This window comes from Nicotiana attenuata, chromosome 9, assembly GCF_001879085.1.
Source record: "Nicotiana attenuata strain UT chromosome 9, NIATTr2, whole genome shotgun sequence".
Taxonomy (NCBI): domain Eukaryota; kingdom Viridiplantae; phylum Streptophyta; class Magnoliopsida; order Solanales; family Solanaceae; genus Nicotiana; species Nicotiana attenuata.
The window spans coordinates 6,898,991-6,908,694 of record NC_031997.1 but is presented as its reverse complement, the minus strand read 5'-3'; the positions used below and the strand labels follow the sequence as shown (position 1 = coordinate 6,908,694).

Below are 9,704 nucleotides of genomic sequence, written 5' to 3'. Positions count from 1 at the left end.
CGTATCAGAGGTCGCTAGCCAGGGAGGTCTACCAGTTGGCCAGTTTGGGAGTTCGCCTTGCGGACTCTAATGAAGGAGGGGTAATTATACAGAATAGAGCTGAATCATCGCTTGTAGTAGAGGTGAAGGAAAAACAATTTAACGATCCATTGTTAGCAGAATTGAAAGAGGGGATTCACAAACACAAGACCACAGCTTTCTCCTTCGGCATGAATGATGGTACACTACGGTACCAAGACCGCCTATGTGTTCCTGATATCGACGGTCTTCGGGAAAGGATCATGGCAGAAGCTCACACATCCAGGTATTCCGTGCACCCAGGTTCTACAAAGATGTATCATGACCTCAAGGAAATTTATTGGTGGAACAACATGAAAAGGGATGTGGCGGATTTTGTGGCAAAATGTCCGAATTGTCAGCAAGTAAAGGCCAAACATCAAAGGCCCGGTGGATTGGCTCAAAACATAGAAATTCCAATATGGAAATGGGAGATGATCAATATGGATTTTGTGGTAGGTCTTCCGCGCACTCCGCACAAGTTCGACTCAATTTGGGTGATCGTGGATCGACTCACGAAGTCAGCACACTTCTTGCTGGTTAAATCTATCGACACAGCGGAACAGTATGCTCAGTTATATATCACAAAAATAGTCAGGTTACATGGTACTCCAGTCTCAATCATTTCCGATCGAGGGGCTCAGTTCACAGCCAACTTTTGGAAGAAGTTTCAACAAGGTTTGGGGACGCAGGTAAATCTTAGCATAGCTTTCCATCCAAAAATCGAGGGGCAAGCTGAGCGGACTATTCAGATGCTTGAATACATGTTGCGAGCTTTTACTCTTGATTTCAAGGGTAGTTGGGATGACCATTTGCCACTCATAGAATTTGCTTACAATAACAGTTTCCATGCTAGTATCCAGATTGCACCATTCGAGGCATTATACGGTAGGAAATGTAGATCTCCCATTGGATGGTTTGAGGCTGGAGAAGCAGAGTTGATAGGGCCGGACCTCGTGCATCAGGCCATGGAGAAAGTCAGGGTTATTAAAGAAAGGTTGAAAACTGCTCAGAGTCGCCAAAAGAATTACTCGGATGTTCGTCACAGAGATTTAGAATTCAAAGAAGACGATTGGGTATTTCTAAAGGTATCCCCTATGAAGGGCATCATGCGGTTCGAAAAGAAGGGAAAATTGAGTCCGAGGTATGTCGGACCGTACAAGATCATTCAGAGGATTGGTCAGGTGGCATACAAGCTCGAGCTGCCACCCGAGATGTCATTGGTTCACCCGGTCTTTCATGTGTCTATGTTGAGGAAGGTAGTGGGAGATCCATCAACAATTGTGCCAGTTGAGACTATTGAGGTTAATGAAGAGCTGTCATATGAAGAAGTTGCAAGTTCGAAAATTGAGGAATAAGGAAATTGCATCCGTGAAAGTGTTATGGCGAAACCAGCAAGTTGAGGAAGCTACTTGGGAAGCCGAGGATGAAATGAAAAAGAAGTATCCACATTTGTTTGATTAGTCATGTAATAGCTTTTATGCATTTAGCTCCTATGAACTCTTATCTTTTGGCTTGATCTATGTAAAACCGTTCCCTTTTTGGTAGTGTGATTGCCTATACGGCCTTAGTTGATGTTGTACAAGTTATATTATATTTTTGAGATGTGTTTATGCTGTTGGGTTGTGTTTCTGGGGTTCTCTGACAGGTGGATAACGCCTAGGTACAAAGGAAACTCTGGCGAAATTTTCAGAAATTCAGGGAGTCAACCAAATTTAGGACTCTGGATATGTTCTATGTTGTGAAAGTCTGAAGTTGCATAAGCATTCCTCATAAGTGAGCCTTGATCCTCATTCGAGGACGAATGATCTTAACTGGGGGAGAATGTAAGGCCCAGTGAAGTTTTCTACTCAAAACCTGAATCTCGTAGTGCCAAGTTAGGATCAATGTGGTCCAGAATGCGGTCGCATACCAGGTATGCGGACCGCAAATCTGCCGCAAAGTGAGTCAGTGGGTTAGCTAATTTGAGGTTAAGAATGCGGTCCATTATGCGATCGCACAACCGATATGCGGACCGCATAATCATCGCATAAATTCCTTGGGATTTTGTAAAGGTCAGCTCTGCGGTGCATTATGCGACCGCATAACGGGTATGCGGACCGCATTTCCGTCGCATACTCAAACAGAATGTTCAGGTTTTGGGAGCCTTTTTGTGGTCCAATATGCGGCCCGCATTTCCACTTTGCGATCGCAAATGCGACCGCAGATCCGACTCGGGGCTCCATTTTCTAATTTTTAACCCGACGCCCCTATCGTTATATTGGGTATTATAGCTCGTTTTGAGCATTTTCTGGACATTTGTAGAGTGAGGGAGAGGGGTCTAAGTGAGAGAAAGTTCTCCCCATCAAATTACTCCATAGAATCTTGCTAAATCCTTGAAGCTAATCAAGTGAAGGCTCCTAAATCTTCATCCCAAGAGGTAAGGCTCCATCTCCTCGGCTCATATTTGTATACTTAGCTATATGGGGTCCTTAGGAGAGTAATTCATGGGTATAAAAATGAATCTCTTGCATACATACCACACCATAGGACATTGGAAAGTAGTAAACTAAAAAGATGGCAATTGGGGGTATAGAATGATAGAAATTCCTCTCAAAGAGGGCCTAAGATCATAATGCACCTCAAGTGTACGATATTATGCTTGAACCAAGCTATAATCTCAACCTTGTCTCTAATTTCCGGTTTAATTTGTAATTCTTGCCTCATAGATCGAAGTGATAAGAATTCCGAAATTTGTAAAGAGTAAGGAAAGCTATATTGACGTATGTATGGCTAAAACCCCCTTTTATTAGAAATTGAGCTCCATTGGCGTTTACGATGTAAGATTTGAATTGGTTGGTGTACTAATTATTGTTTCACATTGATTGATTTGCAATTTATATGCACATATACATGAAAGATGTGCCCCAAACGTGAGTAATGTACTATTCTTGATATTTAATAAAGTATGAAGTATACAATCATATGTTAAAATGCGTGGGCTATAAGCCAAAGATCAAAACTGAGAATTTTCATGCTAACTATGTGAACACTTACATGTGCTGGCAACTTGAATTACTTTCGTATGTGCCTATGATCATAACTTGCAAGGTGAATATTGAAAAGGAAAATGATGAGATAAGTGTGGCCAAAAGTGCCCATGAATTGAATTGATACATGAAAGATAATTGATTCAAGTGAGATGATTAATGAGAAAGAAACCACGCCTAGGCAAGGCGGCCTAGCCGATCGAGCCGTGATCGGACACCATGATACACACATGGTGGTGATATGCTGATATTGAATTTCGGATAAGGGAAATGAAATAGTGATTGAGATATATGCCTCCAATGAGGCAACCTATCCGGTCGGGTCGTGATCGGACTCCGCTTAGGATAGCGGTGGTATCGAGAACAGTGATGAACGTATGAAAGAAATGCCCCAAACTAAGTTATGGGAATTATGTGAATGATTCTATGATTTGCATATTTGATTCACCTATGTGATTTACTTGTCATTGCTCGGTAGTTCTTTCTAGTAAAATGGTGTTTAGTTATACATACTAGTACTATTCCATGGTACTAAAGTCCCTTTTTCCGGGGGCGCTACATTTTTTTAATGAATGTAGGTGGCTTCATAGCGGATAGTGCCGATCGTGTGTAGCGGAGCATTCTCCTTCTCAAAGATCTTGGTGATCCCTTTTCTCCTTCAAGGGGCTACATTGCACACCTCTTGCCTTTTTGGACTTTCACTTTTGAGGTATAGCCGGGGCCTTGTTGCCGGCGTTGTCACATTTATCTTTTGTATCCTTAGACTCCGTAGACATATATGTGGGTCAGATGTGGGTGTCGGATGGGTGTGCGAGCTATGTTGTAATTCTAAACTTATGTTGCCTATGAATTGTAACTCTATGGGAACTTTGGAAACTAACTTATCTACAGTTTAATGTTGTGATCTAAAATGAACTAAAAATGTCGAATATACTATCTTCCTTTGTTGAATAAATGAAGGCATGGTCCCCTTATGCGTATTGAGTTGGGTAGGTAGTGTTTGGTAAGGCTTGCTCAGTTGGGGTCACTCGATTGAGCGCCGGTCGCGCCTCCCGAGGTTGGGGCATGACATGCGCCAAGCATGAGCTCCAATCCTTTTTAGATTGCTTCACGGATTAGCATCAAATTTGGATGGACGATGAAGACGCAGAGAAAACAGCTTTCATTACACCATGGGGGGGGGGGGGGTACTGCTACAAAATGATGCCATTCGGTCTGAAGAATGCTGGGGCAACCTATATGAGGGCCATGACGACCATATTCCATGATATGATACACAATGAAAAAGAGGTATATGTTGACGACGTCATCATCAAATCCAAGAGGGCTACAGATCACATAGCAGAGTTAATAAAGTTCTTTGACAGGCTACGGAGGTACAATTTAAAACTGAACCCCACAAAATGTGCATTCGGGGTTCCGGCTGGAAAATTGTTGGGATTCCTATCGTTAGCCGTCGAGGAATCGAGTTTGACCTGTCAAAAGTTAAAGCTATCCAAGAGCTACTACCACCAAAGAGCAAGAGGGACGTGATGAGCTTCTTGGGACGCCTCAATTACATCAGCCGCTTCATAGCACAGTCCACAGTAATATGTGAACCCATCTTCAAAATATTGAGGAAGGATGCTGCGACCAGCTAGACTGAAGATTGTCAAAAGGCTTTTGACAGAATTAAGGAATACCTGTCCACGCCACCAGTCCTAGTCCCGCCGGAACCTGGGACCTTTGCTACTCTATTTGTCCGTACCAGATGGGGCTTTCGGTTGTGTTTTGGGACAACATGATGAGACAGGAAGAAAGGAGCGAGCCATATATTACTTGAGTAAGAAGTTCACACCTTATGAAGCACGGTACTATCTGCTAGAATGCACTTACTCCGCTTTGACATGGACAGCTCAGAAATTGAGGCATTATTTTTGTGCCTATACCACATACTCATATCAAGGATGGATCCTCTGAAGTACATCTTTCAGAAGCCTATGCCCACTGGGAAGTTAGCCAAATGGCAAATATTGCTGAGTGAGTTCGATATCATCTATGTAACTCAGAAGGCAGTCAAAGGACAAGCGTTGGCAGACCATCTTGCTAAAAATCCTGTAGGAGGAGAGTACGAACCACTAAAGATGTATTTTCCTGACAAGAAGTGTCATTCGTAGGAGAGGACATTGCTGAAGCCTACGACTGTTGGAAAATATTTTTCGACGGAGCTGCAAACTTCAAAGGAGTGGGTATTGGAGCGGTCTTGGTGTCAGAAACAGGACAACATTATCCGGTATCTGCAAAGCTTAGGTTTCCATGCACCAACAACATGGCAGAATATGAGGCTTGCATCATGGGGCTCAATTTGGCCATCGACATGAATATACAAGAGTTGCTGGTAATTGGTGATTCAGATCTTCTGGTACATCAGGTTCAAGGAGAATGGGCTACGAAAAACACCAACATATTACCATACATGTACCATGTGCAAGAACTAATGAAGAGGTTCACGAAGATAGGATTCAAACATGTTCCAAGAATCCAGAACGAGTTCGCAGACGCACTGCTACTTTGTCGTCCATGATACAACATCCAGATAAGAATTTCATCGATCCCATTCCAGTAAGGATCCATAGTCAGCCAGCTTATTGTGCTCACGTTGAAGAAGAAACAGACGGAAATCCATGGTTCCACGACATCAAGGAATATGTGGCGAAAGGAGAATACCTAGAGCAGGCGAACCATACTCAGAAACGCACACTGCGTAGGCTGTCCAATCATTTCTTCCAAAGCGGAGGAATTTTGTATAGGAGAACACCTGATCTAGGACTATTAAGGTGTGTTCACGCCAAAGAAGCTTCCAAATTGCTCGAGGAAATACATGCCGGAACCTGCGGTCCACGTATGAATGGTTTTGTTCTAGCCAAGAAGATACTTAGAGCTGGATATTTTTGGATGACTATGGAAACAGATTGCATCTGGTATGTCCAGAAATGCCACCAATGCCAGATACATGCAGACATGATAAGGGTGCCACCAAATGAGCTTAATGCAACAAGTGCACCTTGGCCTTTTGCCGCTTGGGGAATGGATGTCATCGGTCCGATCGAGCCCACTACTTCAAACGGGCACAGGTTCATTTTAGTGGCCATCGATTACTTCACAAAATGGGTAGAGGCTGCATCTTACAAAGTTGTAACCAAGAAAGTCGTCGCAGATTTTGTAAGGGATCGTATTGTTTGTCGGTTCGGGGTTCCCGAGTCCATCATTACTGATAATGCCGCCAATCTTAACAGCGATCTAATGAAAGTCATGTGTGAAACTTTTAAAATAAAGCACAAAATTCAACAACATACAGGCCTCAAATGAACGGAGCCGTGGAAGCTGCCAACAAGAACATCAAGAAGATACTAAGGAAAATGGTAGAAAATCACAAGCAATGGCACGAGAAGTTACCATTTGCCTTATTGGGGTATCGTACCACAGTTCGCACATAAACCGGGGCAACTCCCTATTTGTTGGTTTACGGTACCGAGGTTGTCATTCTCGCCGAGGTAGAAATTCCTTCTTTAAGGATCATACAAGAAGCCGAACTCAGTGATGCAGAATGGATAAGGAGCCACTATGAGCAATTAGCCCTCATAGATGGAAAAAGGATGAATGCATTGTGTCATGGTCAGCTTTATCATAACAGAATGTCTAGAGCTTTCAACAAAAGCGTCAAACCAAGATAATTCACACCGGGGCAGCTGGTGCTAAAGCGAATCTTCCCACATCAAGATGAAGCCAAAGGAAAGTTTTCACCCAATTGGCAAGGACCCTACATGGTTCACAGGGTACTAACAGGAGGAGCACTCATACTTGCAGAAATGGACGGAGAAGTTTGGCCAAAACCTATCAATTCAGATGCAGTCAAGAGATACTATGTTTAGATTGTTTTCATTTTTTCACCTGATGTAACTGAACTACGCTTGACGTGATTCCAGTTTAAGAGGGGATACGTAGGCAGCCCTGTGGGTTCGGTCACATCTTAATAAAATCTTCATTTTCCCAGAACCAGAAACTGGGGCAGAATTTTGAGGAGGGCCCTCAAAATTCTGGAGCAAGTCCAGCCGACGTCACATGGGTATGATAGTCAGAAATCGGTAAAGTAACTGGGGCAGAATTTTGAGAAGGATTCTCAAAATTCCGGAATAGAACCAACAAACTTCGTTACATACAGAACGGCCAAAGGATCGCTTACTGAACTGGGGCAGAATTTTGAGGAGGACCCTCAAAATTTAACGCAAAAGAAAGCCGCAATGTCTCTAAAAGCGTCACAGTCGTTAGTTCATCTAATTTACTTGATATTATATACCACTATGTTTTCTAAAATGATTCTATTTCATCAATAAGTGCATTCTTTTTCGAAAACTTATTTCTATGGCAGCCAGATATCACCCAGGGCAACTCAAATAGGATTTCCAGAGCAAAGCAAAGCAAAATAAGCAGACAAAAGCACAAACCAACCTCCCCTACAAAACTCAAGATTCTTCTTTGGATGCAGGCACAATGAACATGACAGGAGCGTTCGCAAGTATACACATACCAAAATCACTATCTTCATAACGGTGAGGCCGCCAAACGCAAATATATCTCCAGCTAAGAAATATTCTGCTCCTACTAACTATTTGTCCATTTGAATGAGACTAAGCCCTGTCTCAAATCTTGCATGAGACTAAGCCTTGCCTCCCTATTTGCATAAGGCTAAGCATTGCCTTCTCTTTGCATGAGACTAAGCCCTGTCTTAATTCTTGCTTGAGCCTAAGACCTGCCTCCCTATCTGCATAAGGCTAAGCATTTCCTTCTCTTTGCATGAGACTATGCCCTGTCTCAATTCTTGCATGAGGCTAAGCCCTGCCTCCCTATCTGCATAAGGCTAAGCATTGCCTTCTCCTTGCATGAGACTAAGCTCTGTCTCGATCCTAGCATGAGGCTAAGCCCTGCCTCCCTACCTGCATAAGTCTAAGCATTGCCTTCTCTTTGCATGAGACTAAGCCCTGTCTCAATTCTTGCATGAGGCTAAGCCCTGCCTCCCTGTCTGCATAAGGCTAAGCATTGCCTTCTCTTTGCATGAGACTAAGCTCTGTCTCGATCCTTGCATGAGGCTAAGCCATGCCTCCTTACTTGCATAAGGCTAAGCACAACATTCTCTTTGCATGAGACTAAGTCATGCCTCAATTCTTGCATGAGGCTAAGTCATGCCTCTCTATTTGCATAAGGCTAAGCACTGCCTTCTTATGAGACTAAGCATTGTCTCCCTTTGCATAAGTGTTGCTCTATTCTAAACCTTGCATTATCCTCTTCTCTCGGGGCTAAGCTCTTCCCCCAAACTCTGCACAAGACTAATCTTTGTCTTGTTATTACCTTTGGTATCATGTCTCTGCACTTCATGGGCTGATGTAAAGCCAAATTGTCCAAAGGCATCATCCTCATAGCCCGAAGACACCATGTTACGGCCTGGGGATCTCTTAATACTGCACATCATTATTCAAAGGCGTCATGGTTCAGAGGCACCATTATCATGGCCCGAGAACATCATTTCATGGCCTGCGAATCCCTTATCTCATGATTCATGGCCCGAGACGTCATGGTCTAAGGACGTCATCCTCACTGTCCAAATACAACCTTCATGGTCTAAAGGAAATTTGCATCATGTTTAAATTCTCGAAGTAATCTATACACTTGCATGCATCGTGTTTTAAGTTTTGCAGGTAATCCAGGAAGTAACCGTTCTTCAAACGGGAGCAACTTTCGCTCTGATTTCCGCTCATACCATTTACACCCTGCCATTATCTCAAATGTAACCGATTCCCATCAATTACTCTCCTTTACTCTATGACCGTTCAGATATCTGCCCTGTGATACATCCGTTATGATTCAGATTCACCTTCATAACTCCGCATAAACCCATCCGATACTATCCTTCCCAAAAGAACCCTTTCTGAAACATACGACTATTCATATAACAATTCCATCAGTTTCATTCACCATTAGGTCCAGAACTACACATGGCCCGTTTCCTGTAAAACCAGGGATATGTAGGCAGCTCAGAGACCAGGGTGCGGCCTATATTTTTCGAAAAAAACTATTTGGTCAAAATCGGTCATTATTTCTTTACCCGACAACTCTTTCATCCTTCCCGGGTAAAGAGGGCAGCTTTTGATACCCAATTTTTCCCTCATATATTTTAAATATGCATATATACCTTCAAAATAGTGCATGAGCATCAACCAGTATTTTTCAATAATTTTTTATAATTTTTAAAGGCTTTTAATCAATTTATTTCAGCATTTTTATTATCTAAATAATTATTAATTGCATCACAAATAATTTATAATGATTTCTTACTTAATTTTTATCATTTATATTCATATTAAGCTTTAAACATTTTATGTATAATTTTATTCGCATCTTTAGGCTATAATAATAACTTTGCAATAATAGCACATATATGCATAATTACATTATTTACATAAAAATGACTTTTTATATTTTTATAATGTTAATTAATTATATTAAATCATTTTTATGCATAAATGACACTTTTTATTATTTATGAATTATTTTAATAATTTAATTGGGTATTTAAAATCTAGC

At 42.0% G+C, this 9,704-nt stretch overlaps 1 pseudogene; it reads left to right on the top strand.

Moving 5' to 3' along the window:
• On the top strand, positions 5,926-6,997 carry LOC109232823 (annotated as a pseudogene).